General features: G+C 42.3%; 1 protein-coding gene across 1 annotated transcript in view; it reads right to left on the reverse strand.

Annotated features, from left to right (window-relative positions):
* Positions 1-18,401, reverse strand: part of prickle1 (prickle planar cell polarity protein 1) — a 107,723-nt gene that overhangs the window by 28,270 nt on the left and 61,052 nt on the right. The gene's annotated exons all lie outside the window — the stretch shown is intronic.

Here is an 18,401-nt window from a genome sequence, read left to right on the forward strand (position 1 = left end):
GGTGGGAGGGAGAAAGGGGGAGGGAGCCCCGACCCACAGCAGGCGAGCAGTCACAGCACCAATACATACCCGTCCCTGCGCTGCTCCAAACACATTCCTCGCTCCCAGAACGGATCCACTCCCCAACTCACCGTCACATCTATTTACATTCCAAGATAACTCTTCCTCGCTCTCCCTGAAGCACTTCTTCTAGGAAATAAACTGCCGGTATTCTCCCCCCCCTTTACTGGAGATTGATATCTCATACACACACACACACACACAAACAACCACATGCCAAGTAAATGCAGTTTGCCGGTGTGGATGGCTTTAATCCCCAGGGTCTCTGGTGCGTATTTCACCCTGTAATCATATTTATAGACTCCTCGCACAATCCTACGCCACACCACCGAGTCTGCAAGAAGGTACACAACAGCAGCGCACATACCGCAGGAAAAGGCACATTGTCCGACCTGTTGAAGAGGTTTCCCAGGCTGGGCTCCGTGTGTCTTACCTCATCTGCTGAACAATGTTTCCCTTATCTGCTCTGGGACAGTGCTTGCTGGAGACGGGGGGGGGGGGGGGGGGGTTAATGGGATGGTCTGCGGACAAAGACTCCAGAAACTAAAGTGAACTTCCTCTTGTGCCTTTACACACAAACACAGACATACACACACGTGCACAGACACACGCAGAGAATGTCTCCCACACGCACAAACGCAATCACAGAATCACACACTTACAAAGAATGACACACCCATGCAAAATCATAATCATATACACATACGCACAAGTACACACATTTACACAGAGACACACACACTCACATACATACTCTCACATGCACACACATACATACTCTCACATGCACACACACACACTCTCACATATACACACGCTCTCTCTCTTTCACAGGCACCCACACTCACAAAAACTCTTCCTTCACGATTAACAATGCTGTCAGCATGCTGGAGCATTGTGCCAGAATAATTTAACATGTCTCCACAGATGCTGAAGTGGTCATTAACATATGAATTCTTACACCTCATTTCCTAAAGAGGTATCCTCTTTCTTGTGCTCTCCTTTATCACCTCTTCAAGTGGAGATGGCTAATGTTATATCATTATGTTTTTTTAAAAAGTTGGCTGTGGGTTGTGTAGTTCATCAGAGGTGTTAATAGCTGATATATTACCTTGATGCCAATTCAATTGTACAATGTAATGAAAACTAAGCCTTTCATTAGGAATTTAAAGTACAAATCATCATGATTTCTTTTCAGTAATAATGAGACAGGGTGGTTCCAGGTAACAGTCCCCACTGTATGACTTGACCTGTTCTCAGGGTGGTAACAGAAACACTGCTCCAGGGTCATTTGGAGCAGCTGATGTAGGGCCACCAATGCTGAGACCATGGTTGCTCCACCCTCCCCACCACTGCAGTTAGTGACCATGATATCTCAGAGGGTCAGGCTGAACAGAGCTGGTCCACAATGAATAGGAAAGTCAGTGGTATTGCAGTGGTCACAGCATTTCCGAAATGGGAAATTTCTGTTGCCTATGATGCTGCTGCGAGCAAGATTTTTCACTGTACCTGTCTGTACCTCACCTTCCTTGTGCATGTGACAATAAACTTTAACAAAACTCTGGTTTCCAACGTTTACAAGTGCAGCAATAATGGGATTGTTTGGTCAATGACACAGCACACAAAGCACAAATACCAACTCCTTTGTTAGCTGATTCCTTGGCATCAATCTGCTAAGAGCAATTCAATGCAAAGCAGCAATCTCACACCACAACCACTGGCTGATAATGCAAAGTGAGATTAATGCTTGCAGACATGCCTGCACTGACTCTGTAGCCCAGAGGTGGCACAGTGGCGCAGCTGGTAGGGACACTGCCTCAGAGTTTCTGTGACCCAGGGTTCGATCTGTGTTCGATCAAGGTAGTCTGTGTGGAATTGGTAACTTTTCTCTTCCCTTTGCTGTGGTCGCATCTCAAAGAGGTCGGGGTTGGTAATGAATTGTCCACTAGCGTGTAACTGTGTGGAATCATGTGTGATTTGTGTCAATTGTTGCTATGGACTCAATGGGCCAAAAAGGTCTGTTTCCAAAAGGTCTACCTCTCTATGAGAACAAGCTAGTGTCACACCAGCGATTCCTAGGATTCTGAGATATTCACTAATGGATCACCAGAATAACATGGTTCGCGCTTGCTCATTAAGAAGATTTTTGTGGGGTATTTGTAAAAGATAACAGTTAACAGGGAAAATACAGAGTGCGCGTTTCATTTAGCAATCTAGAACAACCATGGAATCGTAACCATAGAATTAGAGCTTAATGATTCAGGAACAAAATCTGGAAGTATCCCGACTCTTAAAAAGGCAGTGGAAGTTTATATATTTTACCCCAAAGGTCTGTGGATGATAGTCAACTGGAATGGTACACACAGAATAAAAGGCTTTCTGATAAATAAGCACATCAAGGGATAAGGAAGAAAGGCGTTAAATGGAGTCAAGGTTGACATGCCACATGGGGTGATTGATGGTGGAGTGGGCACGGTGGATCATATCTCTGCTTGCCCCAGTGCTGCCAGTCAGGTGGGCTGCAGCGAGAGAGGAGAAGTCTTTATGCAATCCCGTGGCCACCTGCAGAGACACAGACCTCCTTTTGTTGCTTGCGCTCCCAGCACTTTTAAAGGCACAAAAGCTTTTAGTATTGGGAGACGCTCTGCACAAAGTTAACGCGGAAACCACTTTTCACGTGTTTCCACGCTGAGCCTGTGCCATGTGATCGTGTTTGTTAAACGAGCAGACCAGCCGTGTGACATAAAAGGAGGCCACTCTACCTACTCTGTCAAGCATGGAGATAAGAACAGGCACGGAACAAAGGAATGGATAGATAAAACAGTACACTGTTTGTTGCCTTTGGACACATTTATGTTTTTCACACAAGTAATTACCTTAGGCATACAGTCCTGATTGAAAACTCTCACAAAGGATTTGTCCAGTGCTGATAGCTGTGTGGCCAAGCTGTAGCTTCCATCAATGCCAGTTTATAGTTTATGCTTCATTTACGTTTCAGAACTGGTTTAAGTAGTGGGAACATTGCCACTATGCTCTTAGTTGCTTTGCAGCAACCTTTTAAACCTAACTCATCATCCTCCCATCCTACCGCTGCCCCACCTGACTCCCTTTTATATTGTGGGAATATTGCAGAGCAGTGAGACACAATTGTTCTGGTCCCAGCGTGAACACCACCAAATCCAGGCTGCTAGTTGTTAAAAAAAACTTGTTAAAACCTTTGCCATGATAACAAAGCACAAAATGCCAGTAGTGTTTCAAGGAACCAGAACTAAAATTCTGAATTATACAGTTTGTGAAACTTGCACGTGGTTTATCACCACTGTCACAAAAAATAAAACATCACAAAGTAGCTTCAAGTTTATTGAAACATGTATTATCACGTCAACTTCTTACCATAATGTATAGGAAGGGTTTTGGCCCAAAACGTTGCCTATCTCCTTCGCTCCATAGATGCTGCTGCAACCGCTGAGTTTCTCCAGCATTTTTGTGTACCTTCAATTTTCCAGCATCTGCAGTTCCTTCCTAAATACCATAATGTATATCTGTGTTCCAGCATCAGTATTTGCTATTCCATTTTTGTACTAATCTTTACACTAGATTTAGCCTCAAAGACTATGGATGATGTCTGTGTGGAGTTTGTTCGTTCTCCCCGTGACCTGCGTGGGTTTTCTCTGGGAGCTCCAGTTTCCTCCCGCACTCCAAAGGCGTACGGGTTTGTAGGCTAATTGGCCGGGTAAAATTGTAAATTGTCCCTAGTGTGTGTAGGACAGCGTTAGTGTGCGGGGAGCACTGGTTGGCACTTACCCAGTGGGCCGAAGGGCCTGTTTCCACTCTGTATCTCCAAATTAAATTAAGATGCATCTTTGGCTGCCAGTTGACAGACAAGCTAAGACCTGGCAGTGCAAGACTACATCTAGGGTAGGAAAGAAATAATTTACTGAACGTTTCTACAGATGTCCCTAAAGAAAAATCACAAGCTAGAAGCTGAACAGTGTGGAGCCTGACTCCCGAGAGCCCAAGCAAATTGTACTCGTTCATGACAAATTCTGGGCATCAGCCACATAGTTAATAACTTGCCTCATCGTGCACTGCACATTGCCGGCTGCACCTACATAACTTTGACCAGGAACCATCGTAAGACGACATAGACAGGGAAGAAGATCCATTAGTCCTTGTACATATTCTACCATTCAATAATACATGGCTGATCTTTCACCTCAGCACCACTTCCCCACACCATTTCCATACCCCTTTTCCCTTAATATCCAAAAAGTCTGCATTTCTGCCTTGAATTTACTCAGTGACTGAGTGCTTTAAGTGGAAAAACATCAACAGGAAATTTTTTTCAAACATAGCTATCTAGTCAAAGGTGGCATTAGGGCGAAGAGAAAGGCTTCCAATGTTGTCCAATAACGAGTTCAGCCAGAGGACTGGTAACATTTCAGAATTCAGCAAAGGAGGACCAAGAATCAATAAGGACAAGGAAAGTAGCAACTTGGAGTTGCCGAAAAAGACTCTAAAAACTTACTTAGATATTCAGGAAAAAAAAGACGAGCTCGTCAATTCTCCAGAATTATAATTTGCATCCCTGGGCATTGAAGGAGGTGGCTATGAAGAGATGAATACACGGGTTGTCATCTTGCAAAATTCCATAGGGGTCAGAGTCTAAACATAAGAGGGTCATCCAAGAGGTTAGTGTGCAAAATTAGAGCACATGGTATTGGGGGTACGGTATTGACATGGATAGAGAACTGGTTGGTAGAGACAGGAAGCAAAGAGTAGGAATTAACGGGACCTTTTCAGAATGGCAGGCAGTGAATAGTGGTGTGCCGCAAGGCCCGGTGCTGGGACCCCAGTTATTTACAATATATATTAACGATTTAGATGAGGGAATTAAATGTGACATCTCCAAATTTGCAGATGACACAAAGCTGGGTGGCAGTGTGAGCTGCGATGAGGATGCCATGAGGCTACTGGGTGACACGGATAGGTTGGGTGAGTGGGCAGATGCAGTATATTGTGGATAAATGTGAGGTTATCCACTTTGGTGGCAGGAACAGGAAGGCAGATTATTATCTGAATAGTGACAGATTAGGAAAAGGGGAGGTGCAACGAGACCTGGGTGTGCTTGTACATCAGTCACTGAAAGTAAGCATGCTGGTACAGCAGGCAGTGAAGAAAGTTAATGGCATGTTGGCCTTCATTGCGAGAGGATCTGAGTTTAGGAGCAAGGAAATCCTACTGCAGTTGTACTGGGCCCTGGTGAGACTGCACCTAGAGTATTGTGTGCAATTTTAGTCTCCGAATTTGAGGAAGGACATTAATGCTATTGAGGGAGTGCAGCGTAGGTTCACCAGGTTAATTCCCTAGATGGTGGGACTGATAAATGATGAAAGAATGGGTCGACTGGGCTTGTATTCACTGGAATTTAGGATGAGAGGGTAAATTATAAAAACATATAAAATTCTTAAAGCATTGGACAAGCTAGATGCAGGAAAAATGTTTCCGATGTTGGGGGAGTCCAGAACCAGGGGTCACAGTTTAAGTATAAGGGGAAGGCCATTTAGGATTGAGGTGAGGAAAAACTTTGTCATACGGAGAGTTGTGAATCTGTGGAATTCTGCCACAGAAGGCAGTGGAGGCCAATTCATTGGATGTTTTCAAGGGAGAGTTAGATTTAGCTCTTGGGCTAAAGGAATCAGAGGATATGGGGAAAAGGCAGGAACGGTGCACTGATTTTAGATGATCAGCCATGATCATATTGAATGGCGGTGCTGGCTTGAAGGGCCGAATGGCCTACTCCTGCACTTATTTTTCTATGTTTCTATCCATTCTCAAATACATTCCTTCACAATCTTCAGAAGTCTCCTCTAAAGGGATGCAGAAACGATGTCACTGTCTTTTCCAGTCAAGGATCTATATGTTAAGAGAATATGGGTTAGCGAAGAAAGTGTAGTGAAGGTAAAAGATGTGCCATGATCTTGCTTGATGCTAGAGCAGGTATGAGCAACATAATGGTCTACTCCTGTGTCCAAGATGGCTGCCATGAAGAGAGAGTGGACGCTGGCGCGCTTTGGCTGCCGCTGCTCTCTCTTCACACTGTTTTTGATTTTCTGTTTTTGGATTGAATTCTGTTTTTAATTTGTGTCTCTGTGATGTATTTTTTACCTGTTCTATTCCGATTATATGTTTTTATTCCAATTACTATGTAAGGTGTCCTTGAGATGTCTGAAAGGCGCCCATTAAATAAAATGTATTATTATTATTATTATTACTCCTGTCTTTATTTCAGATGTTCTTTTGAGATTTAAAATCCCTAGTTTGAGACACATGCCAGAGGGAACGCCATCCCTGCATCTACCCGGTCACGCCTTGTAAGAATTTTGATGAGATTACACCTAATTCTTCTAAACTCTGAGGAGTATATTCACCTAAACCTCTTACTTTTTCCTCATAGGAAATGTCAAGTCAAGTCAAGTCAATGTATTTCTATAGCACATTTAAAAACAACTCTCGTTGACCAAAGTGCTTTACATTAGTGCTTTACATTAGTAGAAAATCCCTCCCATCCCAGGACTCAATATGATGAACGTTGTAGCACTGGTTTGATTGCATGTTTATCCCTCCTGAGGCAGAAAGACTAGACTTGTGCACAATATTCCAAGTGAGGTTCATCAGATCACTGTAGAATTTCCACTACAAATTTGTGTTCTTGCAACAAAGGACAAAGTTCTCTTTACTGTCCTAATTGCTTTTTGTACCTTCTTAACCTTCAGTGATTTGTGTATTCAGACACCCAAGTCCTCCCGAATACCAACCCCTTTCTGTCTCTCGCTATTTAATAGAACACTGCCTTTCTATTTATTTAATCCTAATGGATAACTTCACTTTTTTCAGATTTCTTCCTAGTTTTGAGGTCCTCAGCCATTCACTCAGCCCATCTAAAACTGCTTGAAGTCTCTCTACATCCTCCTCACAGCCAATGATGCCACCCAGTTTTGGATCATCAACAAATTTGTGAACTATAGAAACTGTTGGTCCCCTCATCTGAGTAGTGAACATTCTGTCAAACTAGGAACATGTTGTGTTTCTTTGCTTGGCCAGAGTTAGTCACTGTGATGAGGCCAGGGTCCTTGGGGCAGAAGGCAAAGACAAGCCCATCAGTAGGAGTAAATTGGCAAAGGTTCTCCAGAGACACTAGCTGGGTCTTTCCAATGAATAAGATCATAAGGAGTCTCCAACAAGTGGGCTCAGGAGGTTCTTGGCTGACAGCACCAAGGTACATGGCAATTGGTGGGAAGTCTTTCCGCCATGCACTCTGTGTGGATGTCATGTTGAGCTTCAACGTCCCTACCATGAAGCACTCGTTTCCCTAAATTGTTGCTATCGTGGAGCTCACTGATACACTGCTGTTGTGAAGAAAGGATCATTTACTTAGACCCCAGTAAGATGAAGTGGCAAATGGACTCTGGGATTTGTCAGCATTGCCCATGTACCTCTGTGCAACCAAACGTACAAGTGAGGTGCAGGAATAAGCTGTTTTGGCTCCCATGCTCTCTCTGACATTTAATAAGATTATGGCTGATTTAATCTTAACTCAGCATTTCTGTCGCCCCTCATTCATCCATCTTCTTCAGTCTGAAGAATATTCGGGATTCTCTTTTGCTAATTTCTAAGCAAGAGAGTTCCAAAAGAACATTCAAAGAGAAAACAAATTGCCTGATCTTTATTTTAAATGGATGCTCATTACAACTTTAATCAGTGACCCCCTAGTTCTTGATTCCATACAGGAAAAAACATCCTCCACAAACCCACCCTATCAAGACCCCTTATATGGTTCCTCTCTCTTCACTCAACTCCAGGAAATACATGTCCAGCCTGCACAACCTTTCCTCATAAGGCAACCCATTCGCTTCGGGTGTCATTCTTGTAAATGATCTCAAAAACTCATTCATGTCCTTTCTTAAATAGGGAGAGCAATGCACAGTTTTGCAGATGAGGCCAACACCCTGTATAACCAAACCACAACTTCTCTACCTAGGTGGAAACAATGACATTTGTTAGCTTTCCTAATCACTGGTGCCCCCTACATACTAGCCTTTTATGAATCATTCACAAAAAAAATCAAGTACAATCTAATTCCTAAGCGAATTAATGAATTCTATTAAATTTAACGCAATCAATGCTATCAACTACAATTCCAATGCCTCCCGCTGGCCCTGACACACCTTACGAAGTGAGGACAGTTGTCCATTGTTCATTCTAACTGAGTTCTCAGTTTAGATGTTCTGACTTGCATTGCTAGCTGTAACTCAATTGAAACGGATTCAGAGGTAGAAGAGTAACTCGGCGGGTGAGGCAGCATCTCTGGAGAAAAGGAATAGGTGACATTTTGGTGACGTGAAACATCACCTATTCTTTTTCTCTAGAGATGCTGCCTGACCCGCTGAGTTACTCCAGTTTTTTGTGTCTTATCTTCGGTGTGAACCTGCATCTGCAGTTCCTTCCTGCACAGAGATAGAAGAAGCTGCAGATGATGGAATCTTGAGCAAGAAACTAACTACTGGATGAACGCAGCGGGTCAGGCAGCAGCCGTGGAAAGAAATGGACAAATGGCGTTCTGAGTTGGCACCCGTTGAAGAAGAATCCTGCTCTAAAAAGTCATCTGTCTGTTTCCTCCACAAATGCTGGTCTTTGACCCGCTGAGATCATCAAGCTGTTTGTTTTTGCTAAAAAAAACGATTCCATATTTCATTGTGGCTGCAAATTCATATCTGTACCCATATCTTTATGTTAAATTTCATCGGGCGGAAAGGATATCATCCAACAGTTTGATTGCAACCACTTAGGGTCACGGAGAACCACAGATCATATCTAGAGTACACTTGTATAGAAACATAGAAAAGGGGTGCATGAGTAGGCCATTCAGCCCTTCCAGCCAGCACCGCCATTCAATAAGATCATGGCTGATCATCCAAAATCAGTACCCCGTTCCTGCTTTTCCCCCATAGCCCTTGATTCTGTTTGCCCAAAGAGCTAAATCTAACTTTCCCTTAAAAATATCCAGCGAATTGGCCTCCATTGCCTTCTGTGGCAGAGAATTCCACAGATTCACAAGTCTCTGGGTGAAAGAGTTTATCCTCATCTCAGTCCTAAATGGCCTATCCCTTATTCTTAAACTGTGACCCCTGGTTCTGGACTCTCCCAACATCGGGAACATTGGGATGTATCCTTGGGGCTGGGTGAGAGAATGTGCCTGAGCATCCTTTTTTGGTCATAACGGAGTAATTGCTTTTGGAAAGAGTGCAAATGAGTGAGTGAGTGAGTGAGTGAGTGGGTGAGTGAGTGAGTGAGTGAGTGTGTGAGTGTGCATGCCCTTGCATGTGTGTGTGTGTGAACAAAACTGACGATTCACTCCTCACCAAAGAATATCGAAACAACATTCACTATTGGCTCGCCGGTATTTGAATGAAAGGCATCTGATTCATAGAGCAACCAATTCTCCGAGGATAAATGCAAAGCGGAAGGACTCTTGGCTATGTTTGCAATTCATTTCTGAAAGTCAAACCCATCATTGATAAAGTATGTCAACAGGTAACGCTATTTCATAAATTTGGTTTCCCATGCAAGAATGTAAATTGCATACATGCAAAAAATAAAACTGTAATCAGCTACGACCAAATAACCACTTATACTGGGTGGAAGAGATGATTTGACATGAAATATGTACCAATAAAATAAAAAATGCAGGAAAATATGAATAATAAAGTCTGTTTGCATTAATCTGGAGACATTAATTTTTTTGCAGATTTATAATTAAAATGCAGAGCTGTTTTATAATGCCTTTAATTCAGGGAAAGTGAAACACCTCCCTCTTGGTACCAGTTCAAAGAGATATTGTAGCTTTAAAATTCCTGTCTTGTAAATGAAAATATAAATTCCTGCATGTAAACACAGGCACAACAGGGTATTATAAATGCCCACGGCCATAATAAAATATATTTTTTTGAATTTAAATGCCAACATGAAAATTACATCAGTTCTACACAAGCACTTTTATTCACAAGTACCCCTACAATTCATCCAGGATACAGGAATGTTTGGCTTGCAACTCAGAAATATCCAAAGCAAGAGCTGGCTGTGAATTACAGTGGTTGGAGTTGTTCAGTTGCAGGCAGCTGGATTCCAATCCTAATTCATTTTTTTGCCCGAGGAAAACCACAGCCCACACGCTGAGCTTGATCAGCCAGTGACTGCGCGCAGGACAAGAGATGAGGTACGAATACTGAGTGCCAGCATTTAATTCACAGCAGTCTGATTCAGAATCAGAGACAGCATGGTGGCATGGTGTTGTAATCCAGGATCAATATACAGAAGTCATGAAGAAAGACTGGATAGACTCGGCTTGTACTCGCTAGAATTTAGAAGATTGAGGGGGGATCTTATAGAAACTTATAAAATTCTTAAGGGGTTGGACAGGCTAGATGCAGGAAGATTGTTCCCGATGTTGGGGAAGTCCAGAACAAGGGGTCACAGTAATAAGGATAAGGGGGAAATCTTTTAGGACCGAGATGAGGAAAACATTTTTCACACAGAGAGTGGTGAATCTCTGGAATTCTCTGCCACAGAAGATAGTTGAGGCCAGTTCATTGGCTATATTTAAGAGGGAGTTAGATGTGGCTAAAGGGATCAGGGGGTATGGAGAGAAGGCGGGTACAGGATACTGAGTTGGATGATCAGCCATGATCATATTGAATGGCGGTGCAGGCTCGAAGGGCCGAATGGCCTACTCCTGCACCTATTTTCTATGTTTTTATGTTTCTAAGGGTGCTAGGCTGTAGACAACCAAAACTTGTTTCTCCATTTTTCTCTTCTCTTTAGAACTCTTCCCAAAACCTATCTCTTCAACCCAGCTATATTGAAAGTGCCCTGGTCCATTTGCAGATCCTCCTCCGCCTGGTTACCAGGGTTCCATTCCTGAGTCCTGTTCATAATCCAAATAGTTTGCAAGTTGGAAATGTGGCCACAAACAGAGTTCCTACCCAGCTGCAATGTCTGCAGCACCTGACAAATCCATCCCGCTGGCCTACAAGTACTTGTTCGTATGTATGGGCGGTACAAATATTGGGAATTGTCCATTTCACTCCACAGATGCTGCCTGGTCCACAGAGCACCTCTGCAGTTTGTTTTTTTTTGCTCAAGATTCCAAACATCTACAATCTCCTGCATCTCTATATCAGTTGGTGGACAAAAGTGCTGGAGAAACTCAGCGGGTGAGGCAGCATCTATGGAGCAAAGGAATGTATATAACTATATCACTTGTTCTTGGAGCAGCTTTACTTATATTGAATGTAGTAAACTCCCTCGGTCCGAAAAACTCAGATTAGCTGCACAAATCTGTGAATTAGACCTTGGAAAAGTGACCTACTGACTCAGTGGTAATTAAACACAGTGTGATATCTTACTATATCTACTTTGTATAATTACCAACATGGCACGTTGCTTATATTTGGTGATAGGAAGCTGTAATGGGCCATTAACTAGCTTGAGATTGTTAAGAATCTGCAAATGTGGGTGTTATTTCTGAAGATCGGGAATAAACATCACCCAACAGATGTCAATCTTCAGCAACAGGAGGCATTTTGAGGGCCTCTCACGGTGTGCTGTACTTAGATAACACAAGATCACCAGTGGCAGGGACTGCTAACCTCACACATTCTACATTACTGGGGATATGAGAACGTCACTGCAGAGTGCCAGTCGGTTGCTATAATACACAGGAGATGGAATATCCTCACAGTCAAGCAAATAAATAGGGATATGTAAATTAACAAAAAATGTTACAGAGCAGTGATGATAAAGGGCACAATATAGAGAACGGAATCACTTAACTAACTCAATTAATCAATCTTATTTGATTTAAGGACATACATTTATGTACCTGAAAGCTGTAATTTTTCCTCTTAAAATCTGCACCTTAGTGTGTGTCAGTGTGAGCGTGAGTCTGTGAGTGAGTGTGAGTGTGTCACTACACGAGTTCTATCCTACACACTAACGACAATTTATAGAAGTCATTTAATCGACAAGTCTTTGGAATGTGGACGGAAAGTGGAGCACCCAGAGAAAACCCACGTGGTCACAGGTAGAATGCACAAACTCTGTACAGACAGCACCCGTAGTCAGGATTGAACCCGGCTCTCTGGTGCTGTAAGGCAGCAACTCTACTGCTGTGCCCCTGTGCTGTCCATGTGTCTGTCTGACTCTCTCTCTCTGTGTGCGTCTCTCTTTATGTCTCTTTCTCTATTTCTCTGCCTGTCTGTCTCTCTCTCTGTCTGTGTGTGTCTCTCTCTATGTCCCTTTCTCTATCTCTCTCACTGTCTGTCTGTCTGTCTGTCTTTCTGTGTGTGAGTGTCTCGTTCTCTCTCTCCCCATGTATGTCAGTCTGACTCTCTCTCTCTCTCTCTCTATGTCTCTGTCTGGCTATATATGTCTTTGTCTCCCTCCTTCTGTCTCTGTGCGTCTATACGTGCACGTGCACCACTCTCTCTGCCTGTGTGTGTGTGTGTGTGTGTGTGTGTGTGTGTGTGTGTGTGTGTGTGTGTGTGTGTGTGTGTGTGTGGGGGGGGGGGGGGGGTCCCAGCTGCTCAGTGTAGTTAATAGGCACAGCAAAACTGCAATCCCTCACTGATATCAATTAATAAAAAAGATATGGTGCATTTATATAGCATCTTCCACAAGCGCAGTATGTTCCATGGTGTGTTATGGCCAATTACATACTTTGGAAGTGCACCTTTGACTGGTCCACCTATATTCTCACCTCCAGTGCTGCAGGACATCTTCACAAGTTTATTCTCCAGTCTCTGCAATACAGCCAGTACTATAATATGTATCAGATTATAGTACCAAGTGTCAAATATGTTTATATTGATATTTGGTACAATAAGAATTTGATATATGATATGATGCATGATATATCTTAAAAAGCTTATAGTACCAAATGATACTTGGTACTATAAGCTTTTTAAGATATAGTACTGCAGCTTAATCAGAGGTAAAATGTTGCCAGGGCAACAAACAGAAGAGTAAAAAACATAATAAGTACTTTGTTAAAACAAGCGTCTGACCAGAGATGTAGGGTTGGTGTGAGCATTGGGGAGAGTCAATGGGGCTGGACCATGAATGAAGAAGTGAGTTGTCTTAGATTCAAAGAGACACCTTGTCGGTATAAATCATTTTGACTTATTTGGCTCCTGGCCAGTGATGGTGACAGCTCCCACAAGGGAGAAAAGATTATGTTAGCCGCTGTTTTCATTTCCTTGGGACCTCAAGGTGTGTCCCATCCTGCATCAAAAAACGCCTGTCTGCGACTTTTGGGCCTCGTTCCGTGGACCATGTAAAGGCCAGCAAGCTGCTTCCTCAGTGAGATTGACTATTTATCTGTGAACACCCAGTTCCCATTTCCTCTTCCTACAACTATCTGGCTTATTTTGCTTCCCAAGGGAAGTCATTATCAAAGATAATTTATTAGTGCAATATCCATAGAGCAGAAAAATGCAGAAGGTCCTTGTTTTCAATGAAATTACAGAGCTTTTTGTTGAGACACCCAGTGTTAAGTGGTCATATAATTAATGAGGAATTTATTCACTTGCCCAAGACATTGGCTCAAACTCACATTCACACCGTTTCCCCTTTGAAAAGGCACGGGAAGTATAACTGAATGAATTGTTTAAGGCTGTGCTGATAGAATAAATTAGATTCTGATTAGTGGGAGAGAGATTAGTCTTAAAAAAACAAAGAACATGTTAACTTTTCTTAATGAGATACTCCAAGTAATGCAGGTTTCTTTAAAAAAAATGCACATAATCTATCCACTTGAGAGTCTTGTCAATACACACTTAATTATTGCAAAACCCAAAATTTGACTCAGATTATTTTTTGTTAATTCCATTTTTAAAAAGGTGAGTTATTATTGGACTGTGGAGGATTTTATTTTAAAAGCTTGAATGGTGACACCACTTGGCTATAAACCAAGAAGAAGTCACAACACTTTAACCAGGCTCTTTACAAGGCAGTGCTGAAAAGTTGTTAAATAATCCGTAGAAACATCTGCCCAAGTAAATTTGCTAATGGTTTGACTCAGATTTCTGTGATTACATTTAAGCTACTTACACCATTCATACAGGAAAAAGTAATAGGTATAAATTGCATAGAAGCCCAGTTGCCAAGTGCGTTGTTAAAACCTTCGTCACAATTTGCTGTTGATTTATTGCCTAATTTCTCCTCTCTTCTGCAAGTGAACACAAGCTAAGAACTGGTCTGTGCCCACTTGAACACAAGAGCAAGCCCAAGGCCATTGAATACTTCCCAACCTTGCCCGAAGGACAGAGATCAGTGGGCATCACATTCCTGTTCAACAACCATAATTCATGCTTTTGTAGTGATAAAGGTAATGCACCCAATACATCAGAGGAACATTATTAAACACAACCTGCAGTGAGCAACTAAAGGTGATAAAAGACTCTTGGACAGGTATATGATAGACATATATATATGTCAGGTATGTCAGGTAAGTCAGGCAGTCAGGTATATGATATGATAGTCAGTGGATATTTTTAAGGCAGAGATAGATAAATTCCTGATTAAAACAGGTGTCAGAGGTTATGGGAAGAAGATATGAGAATGGGGTTAGGAGGGAGAGATAGATCAGCCATGATTGAAAGGCGGAGAAGACTTGATGGGCCGAATGGTCTAATTCTACTCCTATCACTTATGACCTTATGATAGGAAAGGTTTAGAGGGATATGGACAAAACACAGGCAGATTGGACTAGCATAGAAGGGGCATCTTAATTGACATAGACAAGTTGAGCCGTAGGGCCTGTTTCAATGCTGTTATGGATCATGCCATTATATGTATATTTTCCTCTTACATTTGACCTCCCAAACTGCAACACCTCACACTTTCTCAGACTAAATTCCATCTGCCATTTCACCACCCATTTGTGTAGCCGATCTATATCCTGGTGTATTCTTTGACAACTCTCGATGACCAAGAGACTAATGAAGAAGGAAAAAGAGGATGAAGGGAGGTGAGATCAGGAAGGATTCCAGAGTGCAGTGGTGGTTGAGGCAGCGTTGCCAAGCCTGGACATTCTTTAAACTTCCCCCTCCTCACCTTAAAGCTCTGCACTCTCGTATTTGATTTTCCTGGGAGAAAGATTCTGATAGTCTACCCTATTCTATGTCTCTCATAATTGTATATATTTCTATCAGGTCTCCCCACAATATCTGGCGTTCCAGAGAAAACAATCCAAGTCTGTCTTACTGCTCCCTGTAGCTATTACCCCATAATCCAGGCACCATGCTGGTACAATTACAATGGTACGAAATTTACAATTTCGTTGTACATGGTTCATGTTACAATGACAATAAAGAAACTATTCTATTCTATTCTAAACCTCATCAAAGTTTCCACATCCTTCCTGTAATGAGGCGACCAGAACTGCACACACTACTCCAACATCTTAAAGTTATAGAGTGGTGATCACTATCCCCAAAATACTCTTCCACTGAAACACCAGTCACTTGACCAGGCTCATTTCTGAACACTAGGTACAGCATGTTCCCTTCTCGGGTTGGACTATCCACATACTGTTTCACGAAAGTCTCTTGGATACACCTCACAAATTCTGCCCCATCCAAGCTTTAGCGCTGAGCAAGTTCCGGTCAATATTGGGAAAGTTAAATTCACCCACTAAGATAACCCTAATGTAATAATAATAAAGAACTGCAGGTGCTGGTTTATACCAAAGATAGATGCAAAGTGCTGGAGTAACTCAGTGGGTCCGGCAGCAACTCTGGAGAAAATAGATAGGTGACATTTTGCGTTGGGTCTCTTCGACAGACCTAACCCGAAACGTAACCTATCCATTTTCTCCAGAGATGCTGTTGGACTCGCTGATTTACTCCAGCACTTTGTCTCTCTCTAGGGTAACCCTGTTTCATTTCCATCTTTCCATAATCCGAATGCACTTTGACATAATTCCACGGTCCAACAGGTCATTGCTCCATTCCTCTGCACAACCTTCAATTTTAAGTAATTGAGAATCAAATAACCTGTTGATGCTAGAAATCTGAAATTAAAACAGAAAATGCTGGAAACACTCAGCAGATCGGGAAGAATCTGAAGAAGAGCTCACAATTCTGAAGAAGGGTCTCTGATCTGAAAGATGAACTCTGTTTCTCCCTCCACATATACTGCCTGACCTCCTGATTGTTTCCAGTATTTTCAATTTTTTTCTCCATTTGCAGTTACTGCTCCAAACGTCTACCTCTGTGCCCCCTAGTCCTGCCAGCCTTTAATAAAGTAATGCATTCATAATCATTAGCTCTCATTGACCTTGGAATGGGGCTCAAGCACTAGCATCGGAACATGGAAAGTTTTACTCATTACAAAACTCATTTTGCAGGAAAGATAAATCAAATTAATGGATTATTCATTAAAAATCTGTTGTGTTTAACACAATATTTAACATTATTTTAGTGCCACTGCAGTAAGGTTTTTCACACACTCAGTGTACGTCTTTCAGGTCGTCTATTTTACTCAGTTTCTTATATAAAAATAATTTAAATAATTAAATTGGAACTGTTCTGCGAGGAAAATGTGGGAAACTAGCAATGATTAAATGGATGTTAGAATTCATTCTTTGAATGAAAGTTTAAAACCACTTTTTTCCAGTCTGATTGCAAAAATGAAAATTCCAACATTCCTCCTTTGAAGTCTACAATTCCTCCTACCATGTCCGACATCAAATAACTATTCAATAATTTTGCTCATGCTGTTTATGTGGGAATTATTCCAGGTATTATTCATAGTTGGGTGAAGAGAACTTCCTCACGGAGGGTTTGAACTTGCTTCTAATTGATTTATTGGATGCCGTGTTGCCTTACTCATGTCTGTGGAAGAAGATGACTTGTAAGTGAAGAATGTTTGAGTCTAAAACTTGTATTAGTTTAGTTTAGTTTAGTTTAGTTTAGTTTAGAGAGATACAGCGTGGAAACTGTTATATGGTTATATAGGGTTATGGTCTGAGCGCAGGTATATGGGACTAGGGGAGACTATGTGTTCGGCACGGACTAGAGGGGTCGAGATGGCCTGTTTCCGTGCTGTAATTGTTATATGGTTAAACAGACCCTTCGGAACACTATCCTACACACACTACTGACAATTTACACATACACCAAGCCAATTAACCTACATACTTGTATGTCTTTGGAGTGTTGGAGGAAACCGAAGATCTCAGAGAAAATCCATGCAGTCACGGGGAGAACGTACAAACCCCGTACAGACAGCACCTGTAGTGGGGATTGAACCCGGGTCTTCAGCGCTGTGAGGCAGCAACTCTACCGCTGCGTCACCGTGGCCACCCTAATTTGTACACTGGGACAATGATTGGGATGCATCTGATGTCTGAAGAAGGGTCTCAACCCAAATCGTCACCTATTCATTTTCTCCAGAGATTCTGTCTAACCCGCTGAGTTGCACCAGCTTTTTGTGTTAATCTTCAGTTTAAACCAGCATCTGCAGTTCCTTCCTACATACTTCTGATGTTGATATTGGCGCGCATCTCTTTATGCTGAATTTGCCACCAGCAACAAGTTTCTCACTACTGACATGGTTTGAGTGCAAATCTCCCACAGTACCAACAGTTGACACCGCCCTATCCAGTTATGCAAAGGGAACCGTCAACTATGAGCCATGCACAGCTCATACTCTTGTGAACGTCCACCAACTTGTAAGTGAGAGACAAATAGTCCACCTCTAGAGTCACCATTGAGCCAATTAGTCAAGCAGCCAGACCAGGAAGAGAGGATCATGATGTCCTTAGCATCAGGGCCCCAGTGAATGAGGTAGAGAGCTAGCAAGACGACCTTGTGGTAAAATGGAGTGAGTTACTTCATTGAGGTTAAACGGGTTTAATTGCATGTATTTTAATAGCAGCCCGATAGTTACATTCTTGGTAGACACAAAATGCTGGAGTAACTCAGCGGGACAGGCATCATCTCTGGAGAGAAGGAAAGGGTGACGTTTTGGGTCCAGACCCTCCCTCAGAGTTGAATTCTTGTGTTCTTAATGATTCAATGGTATTTTGTTGGCACATGTACCTAGGTACAGTGAAATGCTTTGTTTTGCTTACAACCCAGTAAAATCATATAGTAGACCTCACCTAGGCAGTAAATAAGTGTCGCCAGATTTTGACGGTAAAAAAGTTACAAAAGCTCACAGAACAGTTCTAACCACAGCTGCTTGTCGCAGCAGCCCCCCCCCCCCCCACCGGGTCC

The sequence above is a fragment of the Amblyraja radiata genome, chromosome 19, assembly GCF_010909765.2.
Source record: "Amblyraja radiata isolate CabotCenter1 chromosome 19, sAmbRad1.1.pri, whole genome shotgun sequence".
NCBI classification, from domain to species: Eukaryota; Metazoa; Chordata; class Chondrichthyes; order Rajiformes; family Rajidae; genus Amblyraja; species Amblyraja radiata.